At 42.9% G+C, this 22,869-nt stretch overlaps 1 long non-coding RNA gene across 1 annotated transcript; it reads right to left on the minus strand.

Annotated features, from left to right (window-relative positions):
* Window positions 1-2,984: 2,984 nt before the first annotated feature.
* LOC118016430 lies at window positions 2,985-20,589 on the minus strand. Its single transcript, XR_004680825.1, has 3 exons — window positions 20,266-20,589; window positions 9,362-9,464; window positions 2,985-3,937 (listed from the first exon to the last, which is right to left on the minus strand). It is a non-coding gene; the product is annotated as an uncharacterized LOC118016430 (long non-coding RNA).
* Between the last annotated feature and the right edge of the window lie 2,280 nt (window positions 20,590-22,869).

Here is a 22,869-nt window from a genome sequence, read left to right on the forward strand (position 1 = left end):
CTGTCTCCTCCATGAAGCTCACACAGCAATAGCTTCTGCTAATTCCCCATTTACCACATGCCAGGGGCCTGATGAGCATTGTCTCACGTAATTCTCATGATGGCCCTATGAGGTAGTATGATTATTCCCATCTCACAGTTGGGGAAACTGAGGCATGGTGGGGGCACACACCTTGGCAAAGCCGAGATTCAAACCCAGCTGCCTCCTCCCCAGGCCTAGGACCTTCCTCCCAACACAGGCCCTGGGAGTCCCCCGGCCAAAGTGGTGTCTCCATCCTCTGCCGCCATTCCTTTCGGACTCCTTCGTGTCATTTTTCACTCCCTCTCCCTGCAAGTTGTATTTCTTCTTTCTCTAAACCAGAAACCCAAACCCTACGAAGGACATTGTCCCCCAACATGTCATCTTTGTGCACACCGAATCTCATATGTGGTGGGTACTCGGGAAAGGCGTGTGTCCATCCATGTAACTTGTGAAATTGCAGCTCCTTCGATGACTACAGGATTGTTAGTTCTGAGTTCAGTTTTCCCAAGGAGAGACCTGAGGATGCCTGGCATCAGAATAACCTTCAGCTGGTTGTCTGCTTACAACTATACTCTCATGGGAGGGAGGAGAGTGAATGGGAGTGTTGCCCGGGACAAACGCAAAGTAGGATTTATAATTGAGACGCAACAGAGGAGAAGGGGGAGCTGAAGACTGTCTGAAAGCAGGCTCATCTGGGAACAGTGAGGCTTGGTTTACTTTTTTTTTTTTTTTTTTTGATAAACGGATTAGCAGGCAGGGAGCAAAGAGGTCAGTCTGGAGGCTCTACCCTTGAGCCGGCTGAATAGAGGCATCCAAGAAAACAATTCCCAAAAACCTGGGAAGTCTGGCTGTGGTGTAAGTGACAGGCTGCCTATGTGATGTGTCCAGAGTCCTCCCCCTTCTCTGATCAGATTCCTTTTCAGGGAGGTGAGCACTGTCCAGTTATTGATCTCACCTGCCAGGACCAAAGCAGAGGAAGATGGACCATTCTTCAGCATGGGAAAGGAGAACCAGCCCAGCGTTCTGGAACAAAGGAGACTGGCTTGTAGGTTGTTTGAGGGATCATAGAATAAGGGAATGGCCAAAAGCAGAATTGGAGGTCAAAGGTAGGAAATTAAGGTCAGAGGGAGAAAGAAAAAGAAAGAACAGGTGCACGCACAGGTTCAGTTCACAACATTGAACAACAGCGCGGGGTGGACGCAGGTCAATCTTTAGACAGTGCTGTACTCCTGAAAGCATGAGCCCTTCACCCCTCAGACCCTGGGGAGGGCTAGGGGGGCCCTAGAGAGGTGCCCGGTGGTAAGTCTGGGGCTCTGGCACTGACTGCTGACAAGTACAAAGAAATATAATATTTTATCAACCACTGCTCTCATCAGGTATACGCTGACTGAATATCTGTACTGAGATGAGGGAAGAGGGAAGAGAATGTGACTATCTGGAATAATTAATGGACATGGAAGCCAATGACAAAGGGAAATTGGCAGCAACATGGAGGAGCTGCCCTTCCGATCAGATCAGGTTCCCTGTCGCCCGTCATGGTGGGTCCGGCGGCCCCTGTGGTCATAGCTGTTGACCCTCCCCACCCGGGGAGGCAGCCCTGGCAGGAGCACCTAGCCAGCTGGCTACGTGGCAGCCCGAATTTCCGAGGCAGGGAAACGGCTGGTCAGTTGGGCCAAAGCCCAGAGTGATGCTGATGTTGGCAGGCTCTCCTGCCCTCTCATCGCTGCCCACGGGCCACAGGTGGCTCTTCTTCACATGCCCGAGTCAAAAACAAAATCCCTCAGCCAAGAAGCAGCCACAGAGCCATTTGCCACTGGGCTTCACGAAATGTGCAATGCAGATCACACTCCCCTCCGCAGAATTGCTGTTAGAAGATCCGGAATTTCTGACTTTCCAAGAAGGAGCCCAGGACCCGTGGCTTTGTGAAAAATGACAGGAATGAATATTTTCAGAGTCAGTTCCTCAAAGTCCATAGGTTCCAAGAAGTTGCAAGACCATCATCACCTCCCTCCACATTCAGCAACTGTTCCCACAGCATCCTGACTACATTTTTGTGGCTGTTTCTAATTACCCCCTGCACTTGGGGAGTTCATCTTGCATCACTGTTTTGCTTTGGGCCATCGAAAACTATTTCTGTCTTCCCATATGTGTTTGGCTACCACTAGTTGGGGAAAGTTATTTTTAGCATTTCCTCGTCTTTCCATCTTTGCAGATCTGCCCTATTTAGGGAAAAAAATCTAGAAAAGAGTAATTTTTTCCCCCTAAGGAATACCAGAGATGCTTTTAAAGTTCTACAAGCAACTTTTTCATGTTCAGTGTAGAAGTCAGTAAAGGGGAGCAAGAATCCCAAATCCTGGATTTTCTCCTCTACCATGTGTGCTGGCATAGAAAGAAAACAAAGGATTCTTTTCCTCCTTCAAAACCCAGGTTGGTGTAGATCCTATAGCTCCCCCATCCTACTGCTTCGGGCAGACCCACCGTCCCTAGACTTCAACAATCATACTAGAACTATACCTTGCTATACTTTTTTATATTTCAGATACTACCTGCACCCCCAAAGAATTCTGTCAAATTTAAGGTATTTTTTAAAACACTGAAGATGAAGGATTTTAAATTACATTTACCTAATCTGTACCAGAAGCACCTTCTCTTTATTAATTAGTCATTTGGCAAGCCACTTTAGAATTATTTTAGTACTTGAATTTAAAACAATGGCAGCGTACAAACATTTGTGTATTGCTGCCAAAATTAAGAAATGGTATTTTATTATCATTTGGTTGAGTATTTTGTTTTTAACTATCACTTATCAAACATAACAAAAAAGCAGTTTTTGAACCACATGGAAACATGAATCTTTTTTTTTTTTTTTTAAGATTTTATTTATTCATAAGAGACAGAGAGAGAGTGAGGCAGAGGGAGAAGCAGGCTCCCCGCCGAGCAGGGAGCCCGATGTGGGACTCGATCCCAGGACCCCGGGATCATGACCTGACCCGAAGGCAGACGCCCAACCATCTGAGCCACCCAGGTGCCCTGGAAACATGAATCTTTGACGAATTTTGGTCAAAGATAGACCTAGCAGTGTTACTCAGAAATGGGTTCTATTGAAACAGTTTCATTTCCTCTGTCCTTCATTATTCAAAACTCATAATTAAGACTTCTTTCAAATATGTGAGCAGAGAGCTTCATAAAAAATTAATTTGAAATTACTTAAGCTACCCCTCACCTATTAGAATGGCTCAGATCCAGGCCACTGATAAGGCCAAATGCTGGTGAAGATGTGGAGAAACTGGAACTCTCATTCAGTGCTGGTGGGAATGCAAAATGACACAACCACTTTGGAAAACAGTTTGGGATTTCTTACAAAACTAAACAGACCCCTACCCTATGATTCAGCAACAGCACTGCTTGGTGTTGACTCAAGGAGTTGAAAACTTATTTCTACATAAAAACCTACACATAGATGTTTATAGGAACTTAATTCATAATTACCCAGACTTGGTGACTTTCTGCCTATTATTGTGTTATGAATATTTCTCCCAATTGATCTGCAAGTATATAGATATCTTTGTGTGGTGGACATGGAGACACAGTGCCTGCAACCCTTTCAAGGAAAGACAATCACCAGCTGCTTCTTGCCTCAGTGGCAGAGAGCTGACTTGCCCAAGAACATGCTCTTCCTGGGGGACCCATATCCATTGACTGGTAGTGGTAGGAGACAAAGGCCCAGCCATTTCAGCCCAACATGGGAGCACTCTGACAGGCCATTTCTTCTCCAGAGCTCTCCAAAGGGTTCCTATTGTTGGCCTGCATGGTAATTGGATCTTTCCCATGAAGAAATCCCACTTCCTTCACCTCCTTTCCACAGATTATCTCCAATAAACACCATACACATCAAACTCCATCTTGGTATCTATTTCTGAAAAAAAAAAAAAAAAAAAAAAAAACCTGTGACAACTTCAAAGTTAATTGTTTAATTAATAGCTAACATAACATACACCTTTACATATAAATACACTATCCTAGAAAATAGTGTGTTTTTTTTTTTTTAATCATAGAAGAAACTGGTTCTTCCATAGAATGATTATTGGAATGAAAGATTTAAAGTTGAGCACCACACCTGAAACTAATATGATACTGTATGTTAATCATACTGGATTTTTTTTTAAGATCTTAATTAGCTTACATGAGAAAAACTAGAGTGGTATAGTTGGGACAGTGATTATATTGCTTTTCAAACCTTGGTCTTAGTCATGAAATCAGAATATCATTTCATCTTTGAGTTTTAATGATCTCAAATAAGATAATAGTATATTATAACTTAATTTGTAAGCCTACTTTTAGAAGGATATATAAATTATCTTTGTGGAATCGTATAGGACCAAAATGAAATAAATGATGTAAGTCAATCTAAAATAAAACAAAACAGAACACTTGAGTATAAAAACACAGTATTTTTCTAACAGCTATTATGCAAATCTATTATTTACATTATATTCCTCTAAATAAAAATCACCCCTTTATTTGGGGATATAATCCCTGTTATTTGCTGCCCCCTTTATCTTGCTTTATTTTTCTTAATAGCATTTTTTTTTTTAGTATCTTTTATTTCAATATCTGCCTCCCCAGCACCTAGAATGGAGCATGACATACAATAAGTATTCAATAAATATTGGCTGGATAGCTAAACGGATAGACGAATAAATGAATAAACAACTTAGGGCCAAAGGCAGATAAAACATATCTAGACCAATAATATATTTGGCGTCCCTCTTCAGGAAAATGAAGCATAGTATTAACTTGCTTTGTATAAAATTGCCCAAAGTACTCATTGTATATGCACAGATGTATCCAGACCACTCTGGAAACCATTTTTCTTTGCTCCCTTCTTCCTCCCAGCCCCACCCCTTTGATGCAGGCTGCCTGACTGCATAGCTTCAGGGGAGCTCACAAGAAGGTTGTATTCAGACGATCAAGAATGGTAACAGATGGCTGGATGCCCTCATTCTGCAGATGCCTCTGTATCTGTGCTGCTTAAAAGCATTTTAACTAGTATAGATAGGGTGAGACAGGTATTATCTGGTGGCAGCCCAAGTTTCTAGAATCCCAGATTAGTGCCTAGTCCCCTCAACCTCATAGCTGCTAATCCTCTGTGACAGCTCTTGTGCACCTGTTGAGTGACTTCAGTGAATTCTGCTTCATTATATCTTGTTTGGGGTTGAATTTTCCCCAACATGAGCTCTTTGGCTAATGTAGCTGGCTCATATTTTTGTTAGACTATTTAAAGACAAGCAAATAAACTTGGAGAGGGTAAGGAAAGGTGATACAGGAAACCTGAGATTGAGCTAGGACTTTGGCCATCCATCCTAGTCATCAAAACAGTTATTAACCTTATTGTTGTTCTGACAAGATGGCGGAGAACCACAGGTCGATTTAGAGATTCAGTCCAGGGGCAACAGCGACTCTCCAATTCTTTTGTGGGAAGAACTGAGCAAAGAATATAACAGAATTGCACAGAACCTCATAAAAGCAATCTGTGTTCATAGTTAAGTTCACCTACAGCATTTTTGTCACTTCTGGCTACATTCAGAATGACTTTAAGGCCATAATTTCCAATAGCTTTCCATATGAATGCAATAGATGTTTGTTATGCTAAGTCTGTAAGCAGTAGAATCTTTCTTAGTTTCTAAATGAACCTTTTCCAGTTTAAGTAATTTGCATGGAGGAAAATGTCATCTTTTCCTCTTTTTTTCCTCATAGTGAACTGATTAGAACAAATGCAGGAGACCCCAAATGTTGAAAACAGCAGACTTTTAAATTCCATGGAATGAGATTTCTTAAAACATAATTCTACCTGGGTTGCTGAAAATGGAGCTAAGAAATCCATTAGCTCTTGGCCCTTTTCCCACTTTTGTAATTATTGTTACATCTTCCTCTATTGTGAAGTGTCTATTATGCAAATCCCATTGGGAGTGGCTTTTCCATCATGATCAGCTCATTGTTGCTATCAGTACAGAGCCCTCTGGAGACTTCACTGAGAGTCTACCCAGAAAAGAAAGGAAATGTGAGTTTGAGGAGTTTTGTTAGCATGAGATGGTGCGGTCTCCATTGTAGTAATGCTTTGCCAAAACTTTTCAGGATGCCCTTGACCTATGAAATCACCTCAGAGAAAATATACAGGGTTTGGTGTATATTCCTTCTTCTTTTACAGAAACATGACCAGTCACATTTTTATGGTCACAGAGGGAATAAAATCCTTTCCTCTGGTGGCAATTATTTTTGTTGGGCTTATAATTTTAAGGTCACTGATGGGGGGGGGGGTGTCCATTTCCCATAGAAGGCAAGTGTAGTGAAGAACCTGATAGATCTTCTCAGAGAGGAGGACTAGATAGAATGTAAAATTATAATCATGAAGAATGTGACCATCAATAATCTTTTATAAGCTCAGATTTAAAGATGTCTCTCAATTAGGAAAACAAGGTAGTATGGTGTAAAATAGAGAACATAAGCTTTGAAATTAAAGGACTGTTATTGGCCATTAAAGGGAACTAATGAAGATGGGGGCCTTCCAGAATTATGATCTTGGGTCGACATAGTAGACTGGGTGGGCATGGAAGAGATTCACTGCCCTCTCCCACCATCTTTCTTTAAACATATATAACCCCCTAAAAACAGACTTAAATGGGTAGCCCAGTTTACAAGATTTCAGAAACTGGTCCAATATATAAAGGAAACCAAAGCCAGAGTGGTAATGAAGAGCAGAAGCAGCATGGCCTGGGGGTAAATAAAGGTCTTATCAGCTGGGAGTTGAGGTTTTTGTTTTGTTTTTTTTTTAAGATTTTATTCATTCATTTGAGACACAGAGATAGAGAGAGAGCATGAGCAGGGGGAGAGGCAGAGGGAGAAACAGGCTCCCCGCTTAGCCAGGAGCCCGATGTGGGGCTTGATCCCAGGACCCTGGGATCATGACCCGAGCCGAAGGCAGACGCTTAACCATCTGAGCCACCCAGGCACCCCGGGAGTTGAGGTTTTAACACACTTACTGAGACAGAAGATTTAGTTCCCAAACCATGGGGATAGGATGGTGGTGAATAATGTCAAGAATCTCAAATTTTCATTTCTTTCATGAACTTATGAGTAGAAAATCTCTTCCTATGTGCCTGGAGAATAAACAAGAAGATAGCCACCTACTCTGATCCTTGGACCAAAAGAGCCACCCACAATATATCAAAATAGCGGTGTGAGGTCTGAATTTACAATTTGAATATGGTGAGACAATTCTCGTGCTAAGAAATTAATATAAAAATTCTGAAATGGGTGAAGTCACTAGAAACACAGAGGAGGCCCTGTAAATCTGTTCTTAGAGACATTTCTTTACCCCTTGTGATGAACTGAATTATAACCCCCACAATTCATACATTGAAGCTCAAGCCCCTAGTGTGATTGTAATTAAAGACAGGGCCTTTAAAGAGGTAATTAACGTTCAACGAGGTCATAAGAGTGGAGCCCCGATCCAGTAGGACTGGAGTCTCTCTGAGAGGAGGAAGAGACACCAGGATGCACACACACAGGAAAGACCATGTGGGGATGGAGTGAAAAGGGCCAGCTTTGAGGCAAGGACAGAGGCCTCAGGAGAAACCAAACCTGCCAGCAACACCTTGATCTTGGACTTCTAGCCTCCAGAACTGTGAGAAAATAAATTTCTATGGGAAGCCACCCAGGCTAAGACACTCCTGGTTACATGGCAGTCTGGATACACTCACTGAAGATAAATTCACAAGAAAAATGTATAGACCTTACAAAGAGAGGGAGTCACAAGGAACATCAAACAGGAGAATTTGCACTCCCCAAAACTAAAGGTAATAGGTTAAGCTGAAAGAGGTTATAAAATAAGTTTGTTTAAAATATTTAGAGATAAAAGAAGGTATACAAACCGTAAGTCAAGTACAGGGTAATATGGGAAGAACATATTTTTGAAAGGAAACTATATATACATTGTAGAAATAAAAGGTATAATTATTGAGGGGCACCTGGGTGGCTCAGTCAGTTGAGCATCAGACTCTTATCTCAACTCAGGTCTTGATCTCAGGGTCATGAGTTTGGGCCCCACGTTGGGCTCCATGCCGGGCGTGGAGCCTACTTAAAAAGAGGGGACAGTATAATTACTGAAATTAAAAGTGTAGTACAGGGGCACCGGGCTGGCTCAGTCAGTAGAGCAGCCCACTCTTGATCTTCCAGTCGTGAGTTAGAGCCCCAGATTGGGTATAGAGATTACTTTTTTTTTAAGTGTCATAGGTGGGAAAATAGCCTATGAGACCCAGGCAAATAGAAAATTAGTGAATTGAAATATAAATCTTAAAAAAAAAACCTTGCAGCATAGGATGAAAATAGAAAAGAGAGGCAGGACGCCTGGGTGGCTCAGTCAGTTAAGTGTCTGCCTTTGGCTCAGGTCATGATCCTGGGGTCCTGGGATCGAGTCCCATATCAGGCTCCCTGCTCATTGGGGAGCCTGCTTCTCCCTCTGCCTGCAGCTTCCCCTGCTTGTGCTCTCTCTCTCACACAAAAATATAAATAAAATCTTAAAAAGAAAAGAAAAGAGAGGCTAAGATACATAAAGGACAGAATGAGAAATCCCAAAATATGTCTGGTAAAAATTACTGAAAAAATCAACAGAAAAAAATAGAGGAGGTGGTGGTATGAAAAGTTAAAGGCTGAAAATTCCCCGAATTAAAAAAGGAATCTGTCTTTGGTTTAAAGGAACATATCAGTGATGTGGAAAACAAAGGCAAAAGAAATGTAGCTTAAATTAAAATCTCTTTACAGCTTGCAGCCCACTGACAGATACCTGAAACATGCAGGGCATGACCTTCCTTGAGGAACTCGTAGCTGCCTTAGTGGCTTAATGTTTAAAAGGAACCTTATCTTGGCAGCAGCTGATCCCTCAAGGTCCTGAAAGACTTGCTTCCAGATTCCTTGGAGACTGGTGCTATCCCTCATCCCCACTAATTAAAAAGTACACAATTAGTCACTCCTCACAATCCCAGTGTAGCTCTTTCTGCCCACAGGTCCTGTCCCGTGAATAGAGAAGGGGTTAAGGTATAGTCAGGAGAGATAGGAGGCTCCTGACTCTCATGACTGGGCTTCGAAACTACTCCTGGCAGGTGGAGACGCTGAGACAGAGCAGAACAAGAGATAAGGGAACTAACCAAGAAGGTACAAGAATCTCGAGGCCACGAGCTTGCCAGTCAGTTCTCAATGAAAGACTTCCATTAAAAGCCCTCAGTGGCAACCCATTCGGGACCCATCTCACTCTAGAGAGCTTTTTTTTTCTTTATGTTCTCACCTTCACTTAATATAACTTTCACTTCACTTCACCCTCTTGTGTCCATGAGGTTCCTTCTTCAGCTCCATGAGACAAGAACCCTGCAAGCCTGCAACATCAGGACCTAAGCAGGAAAAATAAAAACATAATCCCAATGAAACATATCATAATGAGATAGCAAATATCAAAAACAAAGAAAAAAAAAAGTCTTGAGAGCCACCAGATTATGTATCAGAGAATGGCAATCATACTGGAGAAGACTTAAGAATAGAAGTCAAAAGACAATGGAGTGATATTTCAAAGTTCTGAGGGGGAAAAAAACTGTGTCCCCGGAATTTTATCCCAGTGACACCATCACTCAAAACTGAGAGCAAAATAAAGATGCTTTCAGAAAAGCAAGTTTACTATTTACAGACATGCTTGAAATAACTGGTTAAAATGTACTATATAGGGGCGCCTGGGTGGCTCAGTCGTTAAGCGTCTGCCTTTGGCTCAGGTCGTGGTCCCAGGGTCCTGGGATCGAACCCCGCATCGGGCTCCCTGCTCAGCAGGAAGCCTGCTTCTCCCTCTCCCACTCCCCCTGCTTGTGTTCCCTCTCTCACTCTCTCTCTCTGTGTGTCAAATAAATAAAATCTTCAAAATAAAATAAAATAAAATGTACTATATAGGAAGAATGGATTTTAGTGGTATGCAAGAAGCAATGGTAAGGGGCGCTGGGTGGCTCAGTCATTAAGCGTCTGCCTTCGGCTCAGGTCATGATCCCAGGGTCCTGGGATCGAGCCCGGCATCGGGCTCCCTGCTCTGTGGGAAGCCTGCTTCTCCCCTCCCTCTGCCCCTGCTTGTGTTCCCTTTCTCACTGTGTTTCTCTCTCTGTCAAATAAATAAATAAAATCTTAAAAAAAAAAAAAGAAGCAATGGCAAATACATTGGTTATCTTCATCAGCACTTACTGTAAATAATAATGATAGCACTAAGACTGGCAAAATGAGGTGGAGGTCAGGGAGAGGGGAGAGACCACAGTAAATGGAAAACACAGAATAAGATAATAGAAAAAAAAAATCCAATGTATCAGTACACAACACAAATGTAAATAGATCACATTTGATTATTAGATTCTATTAGATTCTGACTCCATTTACAAAATCCAGCTGGATATTGCTCTAGTCTTTGTGGCTTGCATTCATACTAATGAGAAGTGAATTGGCTGTCATTCTTATCTTTGTTACTCTGTAATGTATCCTTTTTCTCTAGCTGCTTATGAGATTTTTTTAATTGTTTAAGTAATTTGATTATGAAATTACAGTGGCACTTATCCCCAAATTGATCTATAGATTTAACAAAATCATAACAAACTTTTTATAAGAATTTTTGGGGTAGAGATTGATAAGTTTATTGCAAAATTTATATGAATATGAAGAGGATCTAAAATAGCCAAAACAACTTTCTAAAAAAGGTTGGAGGGGACGCCTGGGTGGCTCAGTCGGCTAAGCGTCTGCCTTCAGCTCAGGTCATGATCCCAGGGTCCTGGGATCGAGTCCCGCATTGGGCTCCCCACTCAGCGGGAAGCCTGCTTCTCCCTCTGCCTCTGTCGCTCTCCCTGCTTGTGCTCTCTCTTTCTCTCTGACAAATAAATTAAAAAATCTTAAAAAAAAAATAAAAAAAATAATAAAATAAAATAAAAAAGGTTGGAGGACTTATAGTACCTGATTTATACTACTTGATCTCAAATCTTATTATAAATCAGTAATAATCAAGACAGTATAATCAAGACAAATGGATTAATGGAACAGAACAGAGTCCAAGAAAAAATCCACATATATATGGTAGATTGATTTTTTGACAAAATACAAAGGCAATTCAGTAGATCAAAAACTAGTCTTTTCAACAAATGGTGCTGAAACAGCTGGATATGGATTCACAGTAAAAAAAAATGAACTTCAATCTATATCTTGCACCATAGGCATAAATTAAATGGATCAGAGATCCAAATGAAAGAACTAAAACTACAAAACTTCCAGGAGAAAACATAGGAGAAAATCTTAGTGGCCTTGGTTTGGCAAAGATTTCTCAAATAAGTCACAGCAGCACAAACTATAAAAGCAACCCCCCTACCCCCCTCCACATCCCTCTACCTGTTTCAGAGAACCACTGATCTGGTTTCTGTCTATGCAAGAGTTTCTTTTATTTTTTAGAAATTTCATATAAATGGAAACATAAATAGATAGTCTCTCATGTCTGGGTTCTTTTGCTTAGTATGTTTTGTTTTGTTTGAAGATTTATTTATTTATTTGAGAGAGAGAGAGAGCATGTGCATATGAGTGCATGAGTAGGGAGAGGGGCAGAGTGAAAGAATCTTCAAGCAGACTCCCTGCTGAGCACAGAGCCTGTTGCAAGGCTTGATCTCACAACCCATGAGATCATGACCTGAGCCAAAACCAATAGTCAGACATTTAACCAACTGAGCCACCCAGGCTCCCCTTGCTTGGAATGTTTTTGAGCTTCATTCTTGTTGCATGTATCAGTAGTTTTGTTTGTTTGTTTAATCCCAAGTACTATTCCATTGTAGGGATATATTCCACATTCTGTTTATCCATTCTCCAGCTAGTGGACTTTTGGGTTGTTGCCACTTTGAGGCCATTATGAATAATGCTATTATGAATAGTCACAAGTGAAGGAGTACAAGTCTTTGTGTGGATGTTAGGTTTTCATGATTCTTGGAGTTATTCACTTCCCTAGGAGTGGAATTGCAAGGTCGCATGGTAAGTGTATCTTTATTTAATCAACTTCAAAAATGATTTACAAAGTCGCTGCTATTACTTTACATTCCACCAGAAAAGTAATGTTTCAGTTTCTCCATATCCTCATTAACACTTGTCATTGTCTGTTTTATTGAGTATAGAGCCAGTATAGTGAATGTATAGTAGTATCTTATTTTGATTTTAATTGCATTTCCCTACTGATGTTGAGTATCTTTTTATGTACCTATTAATCATTCCTATATCATTTCTGCTGACTATTCAAATATTTTGTCCTTTTAAAAAATTGGGTTTCTTATATTAGTACTGATATAAGAGTTCTTTATATATTCTGCATACAAATTCTTTGTCAGATGTATAATTTGCATAAATTAACTCCTAGTCTGTGCTTGTGGGTTTTTTTTTTTTTTCATTTTTTAAGGTGTCTTTTGAAGAACAAAAGCTTTTTCATTTTGATGAATTTTTGTGTACCAATTTTTTCTTTAATATATCATACTTTTGGTGTCATATGTAATAAATCTTTATCTTTTCTAAGAAGACTCTACATAATTTCTCCTATATTTCTTTCTAGAAGTTTTATAGCTTTAGTTCTTACATTTAGATCTATGATACATTTTTAATTCTTTTTTGTGTATTGAGTGAGGGTTTTTTTGTTTGTTTTTGAGCACATGTATAGTTCAATTGTTTCTGCACTAGATGTTGAATAACAAATACAACAAAGAAAAAGACCAGAGAGAGAGAGACTGTCTTTATATATAGGATAGATTGAACAGTCATATATAAATATAATTGTTAGTCTGGAATATTTTATACTATCTCAGGACCTTTTGTAAGAAAGGGGAAGCATTTTGGGGGCTCCCATCTCATGTTGGTTAAAGGTTTGCCTTTTGGGTGTTAAACCCTCGTGCTTTCAGGTTGCATATATGTGGACACACGAACATTTCTGAGTTCTACACCATGGGGTCAACGGGGAAGCCCCAGGACAGGAAGCTAGAGACTACAGCCTGTGCCTGAAGCAAGATGCTTGCAGGCTGCACCCCCATGAAACTAATTAGAGCCAGGAGAACTGGTCACAGAGGCTGGAACGAAGCTCAGCTAAACCAGGAGATCTTGCAGTGACACACAAGAAGTGTCTAATACCATGTCTTATCTCTCCAAAAAGAGGATTTGTAGTTGCAGGAATGTTTTTCTGGACCACAAAGTGACAGAATGCAAAGGTGGTATGGTTGCAATCCGATTACACAGCAATAATAGTGTGAAGCAAATTCTCTGTGTCATAGCAAGGGAGACAGCTGTGTTAGCTCAGGGACATAGAGATTAACCTCCACAAGGGAGGCTAGGGGGAGATTAGGGGCAAGACCAAAGGGCAGTATCAGCAGCAGTGACGCTTCTGAGTCCCCTGGCATAATCAATGTCTGCCCAAGGCTCCCTGGTGAGTGCCATGGGAACCAGCAACAGTTGGGTCAAGTACAGAGCAGGAGGGTCATGGGGAACAAAGGGGGCAAGACCTCCACTTTCAAGACCACTGTGGATTAATAGGCAATTGGGAACTTCATTACTTAAACATATCAGGCAGGCAGTATCTCTCATCTCAGGTGTTGCGGGAATGAGAATGACCCCCACTTGTGGAAAAGTGCCTTGGGGAGGAGGCTACAGTGGAAGCAGGAACAGCGCTTCCTGACACTGGGGAGGCTAGATGGTGTCTCCTCCATCAGACCTGGTGGAGTCAGAGAGGTCTGACTCCTCCAAAGGAAGAGTGAAACTGAGGTTGGGGGATGAGAATGTGTGTGACAATGATTGTCTGATCCCAGGGTTATACTCAAAATACTTAACCTCAGGCATGGCATGGGCACTAATTAGTAAGAACAGATGCTAGTGGTAAACAATCAGTGGGTCATAACGCTGATGAACACTGGCCTGACCCAGGCCTTGCCTTACATCAGCTAAGGCAGCTTACAGGAAGTATAACATTAGGTGACAGATTTCCTCCTGTGTGCCAACTTGATCTATTCATAGCTACTGCTTAGAGTGCTGTGTTGAGACAAATTCTAGCGGTTATATCCCATCTTAGTGGGAAAGATCATTGTGATCGGTGATCAACTAGTGATGTCTGCTACAATCACAGGGCTGGAAATGTCAGCAGGTGGGCTGTGTGACAGACTAACTGCCCCTGGGTTAAATGTTTACATTCAATTCATCTTACAAACATTTATTGGTCATATACTGTGTGGTTGCCCTTGTTAAATACAAAGTTGATACAAACATAAAAACGGCACAATTCCTATGCTAAGGAAGATCTCAGTCTAGTTAGGAAGATAGATATTTAAACAGAGAAGTTTCACACAAATGATCATTACATCAACAGAGATATACACAAGGTATCATTATAAAAACATAAAGGAACACTATGTTAATAGAATTGTCCAGGTATATTAATTGAGATAGGATCATAAATGATTAAAATCATAGAGCTCATATAAAGAAAAGAGAAGAATTAGGGCAGAAAATACCCACTTTCTAAACTTCGCTGCAGGGAGCCTGGGTGGCTCAGTCAGTTAAGCATCTGCCTTCAGTTCAGGTCATGATCCCAGGGTCCTGGGATCAAGCCCTGCGTCAGGCTCCGTGCTCAGCGGGGAGTCTTCTTCTCCCTCCCCCCCGCCCTTGTGCTTTCTCTCAAATAAATAAAATAAAATTTCCTAAAATAAATTAAATAAATAAACTTCCTTGCATAAAGTACAGAAGGCATGGGAAATGAACGCTTGGAGCTGTCACCATCTTTATCCTCCAAGTCTGTCTACATTTTGGGGTATTTGTAGCTTAGGTCTACGGCAACCTGGTGGCCAACTAGTAAGCTTCCAGTTCTCACACAAGTACGCTTTCTGTAAATTGGTCCACGCATTCCCAAGGTTTTGTGGATTCCGGGACAGACGGCACTGGCATCACACTGGTGTGCACACCTCCAGGGTGGGCTGTTTGTCACTGGTAGACAGTGGAGGAGAGAGCTGGGGAGCAGAGGAACAGGCTTAATAAAACTTCTTTAATTCTCAACTCCCTTAAAAAGAGAAATACAGAGATGAAAAGAAATCACTAAATCTACTTACTCCTTCAGTGAAGGCTTTGGAAAACAGCATTTTTTTTTTAAAGCACATGAGATCAGAACTAAAGACAGTAAATTCCACCAAATGGATGGAGAAAAAAAAAATGCATGTTCTCTTCAGTAAGAGCAAATGTGACTACATTCAGTTATCCCATTTTTCCCACCCAGGGTGTGGAGAGGAGCCAAGGATTCTGACTCTGCTTTCCCTGGCACATACCAGCTGAACGATGGGCTCCATGAACCAGCTGTGCCAACCTTCACCTTGAGCTGAAGGCAGAGGCGTGAAGAAACTGAAGCCCAGAGAGGTCAAATGACTTGCCCCAAATCATTCATTCATTTCACAGATATTTGTGAGCATCAACTCTGTGCTGGGTTCTGTACAATACCTGCAGGACCCCATTACAAAGGCAAATTCCAGAGTAGAATCTATAATCTTAAATACCGAGATCAGGGGTTTTTTTCTAGCACCGCTCTCCACCCTGGCAGTCCTGTCTATGGGTATTGAAGGCACAGGGGAATTTGATTCCAGGAGACCTGGGCTGCAGGACCAGGGCTGTAGAACAGAGATAAGCAGCAGAGTCTCCATCCTAGGTGAGGGAGAGGCTCTGACATTGCTTGTATACTGAAGAGAACAGAAGTGAGTACAGCTTCGAACATTCTCGTAGTCTCGGAAGGGAGTGAAGAGTGAGCCCAGAAGGAGAGGGACCTCCTGCATTTTAGAACCCCATATGGGGGCAGAACCTCAGGGGCATGGGTTGGATGGTACCCCAGAAGGGGTTGTGCCTGGAGTCCTCGGCTCCCAGCCTCAGCAAGCCTGTTCTGGGCTGGCTCGTCATGAAAGTCCTGGCCTCACCCAGGCTTTAAGGGCTGTAAGAGCTCAGACCCAAGAACAGAAGGCCCCCTTCCCCAACACTGGCCTGCATGGGACTGGAGGACTTTGCAGGACCCTGAGGGTCGGGCAAAAGAACCACAATCATGACCAAGATTATATTTTTAACAATCTCTAGAGAATGAGAGCTTGGGAATTTCTTTTAAAAAATGAAATAATCCATTGTCTCTTGGTCTGAGGCATGACCCATATTTATAGAGCTAGGCTATTTAGACTAGTGTTTTTCAAGCTATATGGTGAGGCCCACTAATAGGTCATGAAGTCAGTTTAGTGACCCTTGACCAGCCATTTTTCATTAACTGGAAAAGAAAGGAAAAGAAAATATCCCAGTGCTGGTTCAGGATTTTTTTTTTTCAGTTACAGGTCAATATGTGTATATAGAGTAGCAAGGTAAATATATTTTATAGTCTGGGTCACGGTCAAAAAGTTTAAGAGGGGGCGCCTGGGTGGCTCAGTTGGTTAAGCCACTGCCTTCGGCTCAGGTCATGATCCTGGAGTCCTGGGATCGAGTCCTGCATCGGGCTCCCTGCTCGGCGGGGAGTCTGCTTCTCCCTCTGACCCTCCCCCCTCTCATGTGCTTTCTCTCTCTCATTCTCTCTCTCTCAAATAAACAAATAAAATCTTAAAAAAAAAAAAAGTTTAAGAGGCAGGCACCTGGGTGGCTCAGTTGGTTAAGCGACTGCCTTCAGCTCAGGTCATGATCCCAGAGTTCTGGGATCAAGTCCCACATTGGGCTCCTGGCTCAGCGGGGAGCCTGCTTCTCCCTCTGACCCTCTCCCCTCTCATGCTGTTTCTCTCTCTCTTTCTCTCTCAAATAAATAAATAAATAAATAAATAAATAAATAAATAAATAAATAAATATTTTTTTAAAAAGTTTAAGAGGCATTAAAGTAGATCACATCACTATGGGTGAATAACTCCCTGCCAGCCAGCCACTCATATTCTCTCTCCTGTTTCTACAGGAGGAATTAGGCTAACGCGTCCCAATCCTGGATCCTTAAGTATTGGGGATATTACAAGCTATTTTCAGTAATCATAACCAGCACTTAGAAAACCTATCCCGGGCAAGGGGCACCCACGACACTTCATCTCCATTTTCTAGTTAAGTTCACTCAGACCTATGTATTTAGTGGAAGAGGTGGATTTTAAATCCACGTTCTTCTGACTCCAAAATAATGCCTTTTCCAATATACTACACTGCGTTCCCCGCCCTTCAAATACTCATAAAGCTTATTGAAATATAAAAGAGCCTACAGTAAGGCTGCTCAACCCAAACAGAACAGGCTTGAGAATATTTTGTCAAGTTGGCGGATTCATGTAAAAAGTCAAGTAATAGAGGACGTGTGTGAAGAATTCTATAAATTGCACAGCAAAATTAAAACAGCAGGTGGTATCAAGTTCAGACAAGACTGTTCTGGCGTCTTTTCCTCAGAGCTCTCAGATGCAGTAAGTCATTCAGCGCTTAGGATTGGTCTAATCATGCCTACTGGTGGTTTCTTTCTGGAAATTTCCATGGGCACGGAAGCCTACGTTTTGCCATCTCCTGCTTCTTCCTGCCCCGCTGTGGCCCCCTCCACTAGCTCTCGCCTGCTGCCTCATTTCCTCACATCAGAACTCCTTCCTTTTCCCCTGAGCATCTGTCCCTCTCACTCTGGACCCAGGCTTATCAACTTACCAGGTTTCTCTCTTCTGGCAGAAAAAGAATTTTATGGCCCATCAGAGTGCATTTTTGTATTAACCTCAGGCTCCATTTCCTACTTTATCCTTGTTTTTATTTTTACTTCTGTTCTCCTGCTTATAGGGCTATGTCTTCTTGCTATAGTCACTGCATCTCTGTAAGCCACCTTAAAGCCTTTGGGGAACAAGATAAGGGTAGAAATAAATTTTTTAAACCTACAAATAGAGATAGTTTCATGTCCCTGTTTTTCCAAGCCTGTAATGTCTTTCTTCCTGTGTTTCATGTAGGCTTGGTGGAACGGGTCTCCAGCATGGAAAATCACTGAGTCACCTCGTCTATCTACATGGATCCATTAGGAGTCTGTTCTATTTTGACAACTTGGCACCTTTTTTCCTCTGGATCCAGAACAGTTATGTCCAGAATTGCCCAAGAATTGAATAGACACTCCCAGCCTGAGAGCTAATGCTCACCTGGTTGATTCTAAAACAACCTCATCCTTGGGTTTTTGTCCTTGTTTATTATTTTAATAATGTACCTTCAAAAGGTACATTTTTGTACCCCACCCCCCACCCCCCTGATGAGATTCATCATAGTATTTTTGTCCTTAGCTTTCAGCTAACATTGGGAGGATGTTTATTAAAGGAAGAAGGAAATCCACAGCATGATTAAAAAGGAGAAGGCACCAGGAGCACAGTTCCTCAGAGCCTACTAACTATAGACTCACAGTACACTCAGGGGGGGAAATCTAGCCTCCTGCACATGTGTCTTCCACAAAGACTACTTACTTTTTTCCCACGCTGGCCAGCGGAAGCCACAGTAACATCCACCACAGCCCCAGCACCCTGGTGTGAGCCAAACAGACTCCAGGGGCTCTAACTGGGGCTGGGTAACACACACACAAACCCAGGGAGTTAATGCCCCATAGAGTGCGCTTTGGCAATGAGAGGAGATAGAAGGAGCTGACAGAAAAATTGCTCACTCTTGTTCCCACTCCAGTGGCAGTCCACGGTCCCCAGAGCAATGATTCCACACAGCCTCTACAGAGTGTCCTGTGTGCATATGCTCTCTTCCTGGGATGCTGGGGCGGACTCTGAATTACACCACCTTTTATTTGTTTTCCCTCCTTCCCTGTCCCCACCCCAGTCCTTTCCCTGCACCCTCAAGCCCTGGGATTCCCCACCTGCCACCCATACTGTATGGTGGTGCTGTTGTCTCGGGAACCTGGGTGGAGGCTGGTGATCCTGGTCTAGTAGCCTCCCTGGACCAGTCTGCACTTAAAAATATACATAGAAACACACATCAGATTCCAACACACTGAAAAGCAATTTGGATCTTCACAGAAGTATTTTTAAAGCTGCTTAAAGAGAAGGGAATGTGCACCATATTCCACGTGGAAACTTTCCCCAAAGTCCCATTTCAATATCACTTTTCCCCCAAAGTCCTATTTCCCATTTCAGCTGCTCAGATTTCCCCGCAGTACCTCCAGCCCCTCAAAGCCCTATCAGCCTCTCTTCCACTGAGTTAGAAATCTTCTCTTAACTTTCCTCTCCCTTCTTTCACCAAACCTGAATTACACAAATTTCTCATTTGAATTATGCCCTTCCCCACCCGCCACCAAGAACAGCCGATATATAACCTTATGAAGGAAGGCTTCTCCATAGAAGGGAAACAGAGGGCTATGATTGATAAGAGTTATAATCCAGGGGTAAATCCCTTAATACTATTATTACTTTTATTGTTACTATCTGTCCACACCTTCTTATCCCATTTGACCTCAAGTCCAGTGGCACATGCTGGGAAGAGGTCTGGCAAGGTCTAAGAGAGCCGTGTGTGGTGGGGACACAGTGTGCACCCAGCTGGCACACACAAGGGGTAAATCAAGGCAGACCCAGTGCTCCATGCCACCCAGCCTCGGAGCCCCAGGGGTCCTGCTCCCAGTCCAGGGCTCCTCACCTGCACGCAGGGATGTCTGGTCCCCTCCACCCCCATCTCCTGGGGTCACCTAAACCCACAGAGGAAGGAAGTGACTGGAGCAACCCGTGGACAGGAGGCAGTGTCCCCGCCCCGATGACGGACACAGCCAGGAAGCAGCCAGACCCCCACCCCCCACCCCCCAAGTCACGCTGAGCGGGCCATGACTCAGCCAGAGGCAGCAGGTCCCTTGATGAAACCCTTTAAGTCTGCCCCGGGGCTAATCGGTTATTCAGCAGAGGATGTGCCCCGCTTGTTATCTGCGGAAAACAGGGCAGGGTCCTGTTCGACTGTCCCTTTTGAACAATGAGCAATCTTCCCCCTCACAGTGCAGTTTCCCTCTGATGCAACCAAAGATAAAGCATCGAGGCGCTTCTGCCCAGAGGAGGGGGAGGGGCCGGCCCCAGGGCGCCTAGCACGTCTGCGGTCTCATCTGTCCCCTGGGGGGAAAGGACCAGCCAGGAAGGGACAAAAACCTTCCGGATCAGCACAGCGCCGCACAATGAAACTGGCACTCCAGGGGTCTTTCCCTACCTGCCTTCTCTCACGGGTTCCCTCAGAACTGAAATGTGAGCCCCTGAGCAGGACACGCCCCAGCACCGTCTGGAGCACGTTGCCTTGGCAGGAACTGCCTGGCGGAAGTTTTCTCCTCTTGGTTTGGTGACTCAGGGCTGGCTCGTGCACAAACACCAGGCAGGAGCCCCAGGGACGGGAGGAGCCATCCGTCCCCGCTCCTTCCCGTCTCCATGGGGCCCACAACCCCTGAAACCTGCATCAGTGCATTTGGTTTCACAGGGAGAGAGAAGGCTTTAAAGGCAAACTCTCTCCCGGAGGTGAGCGCACAAGCAAATACCAAGAACTGGCTGCCACTTGTCATAAAATCCATGAGACAAGAAACAACCAAACCCACGGAGAATGAGGCCCCAGGCTGGACCAGAACTATCCCTTTCATCACGTTGCTTCTTGCCATTTCACTGGAAAGAATTAACTTAAGACGGATTTCACAGCTTGCTGTATATGGAATGTATCGTTCACTGCATGTAAGTGAACTCATACCATTCTGATTTTATAGAGTCAGTTCAATCACTTTAGAAGAATTATGCTGTTATCTCCATAAAGTCCAGAATTTGCAAAAGTCTAGGTACCTAGCAGGGGATACCTGAAAATCAGCAGGCCCTACCTTTTAAACTGTTATTATTAATTTTATTTTGAGTAGATAATACATTCAAATATTCAAATACCAAATTCATATAAAATAATACACATTCCGAATTCTTCCACCCTGGGGCACCTGGGTGGCTCAATCGGTTAAGCGTGGACTCTTAATTTCAGCTCAGGCCGTGATCTCAGGGTCCTGGGATCGAGCCCGGCATCTGGCTCTGTGCTCAGCATAGAGTCTGCTCCAGATTCTGTCTCTCCCTCTGCCCCTCCGCCTGCTCTCTGTCTCTCTCTCAAATAAATAAATAAAGTCTTAAAAAAAAAAAAAAATTCTTCCACCCTGTCCACACTCCTCACTGTCCCCATAAGTCACCATTTTTATTACTTTCTTATCTATCCATTCAATGTTTCTTTATGCAAGTACAAACAAAAATAAATACATTAACATAATGGTCCGATTAATGGCCGCCCAAAGATGTCCTGGAACTTCTGGAACCTGTGACTCTGCTTTTTGTGGCAAAACGAGCTTTGCAGATGTGACTAAGTGAAGGATCCTTAGATGTGGAATTACCCAGGTGGACCCAATGTCATCCTTACAGGAGGAAGGCAGGAGGACCAGAAATGAGAAAAGACAACAGAGGCACTGGAAAGTACTGCACTGCTGGCTATGAAGATGGAGGAAGGAGCTGTGAGCCAAGGAATTCAGGCAGCCTCCAGAAGCAGGGAAAGGCAAGGACACAGATTCTCCCCTGGAGCCTCCAGAAGGAATGCCGCCCTGCCAATCCATTTTATTTTATTTTTTGTTTAAAGACTTTATTTATTTATTTGTCAGAGAAAGAGAGAGAGCACGAGCACAAGCAGGGAAAGCTGCAGGCAGAGGGAGAAGCAGACTCCCCACTGAGCAGGGAGCCCAATGCGGGGCTTGATCCCAGGACCCTGGGTTCATGACCTGAGCCAAAGGCAGATGCTTAACTGACAGAGCCACCCAGGCATCCCCTGCTGATCCATTTTAGACCTCTGACCTCCAGAACTAGCAGAAAATAAATGTATGTTGTTTTCCACCACTAAGTTTGTGGTAATCTGCTACAGAAATAAGAGAAAACAAACACAACTTATCTTCACCCTTTCCTTAAAAAAAAATTAGCACACCCTGGTTGGGCATTCCAAAGTCTTGGTGCAGTTTTAGGCTTTAGTAACTTCAGAAGTACAAATACTATAAACTTGCAAACAACATCATTTGAAAGTTTTATTATTTGAATCTCTTTTAGTCTTGTTTAGTTATGTAAATTTTATATAATACATATTTTTAAAATTTTGTTTCAGTATCTCTGATTGAAGATAACAAACACTGACTGAAACAAAAGCATTGATGTTAAAATTTCTTATTCCAAATTCACAGGACTAAATAAGTGAATAAGAAATGTATACAATTAAGGGGTGCCTGGGTGGCTCAGCCATTTAAACACCCGACTCTTGGTTTCAGCTCAGGTCATGATCTCAGGGTTGTGAGATGGAGCCCTGCATGGGGCACTGCACTCAGCAGAGAGTATGCTTGAGGTTCTTTCCGTCTGCCCCTCCCCCCATTCTCTCTCTCTCTTTCTCAAATAAACAAATAAATCTTTAGAAAGTTTTTATTCTGGGGCACCTGGGTGGCTCAGTCAGCTTCCATACTGCATTTACTGCCTTCAGCTCAGGTCATGATCCTGGGGTCCTAGGATCGAGATCGAGCCCCGCATCGGGCTCCCTGCTCACAGAGAATCTGCTTCTTCCTCTGCCCCTCCCCCTGCTCGTGCTCTCTCTCAAATAAACAAATAAACAAAATCTTTAAAAAAAAGAAATGTATACAATTAAGTTTTTGAGTCATGTCTTTTTAAGTTTACAGCCTTTATACTTCTGACATTATTAAGGCTTAAAACTGCACCGGGACTTTTGGGACACAGTGTACATTCTTAAGCACTTTGATTTTGTTAGTCAGCAATA

Source organism: Mirounga leonina, unplaced genomic scaffold (assembly GCF_011800145.1).
Source record: "Mirounga leonina isolate KUSES-001 unplaced genomic scaffold, KU_Mleo_1.0 Mir_167, whole genome shotgun sequence".
NCBI lineage: Eukaryota > Metazoa > Chordata > Mammalia > Carnivora > Phocidae > Mirounga > Mirounga leonina.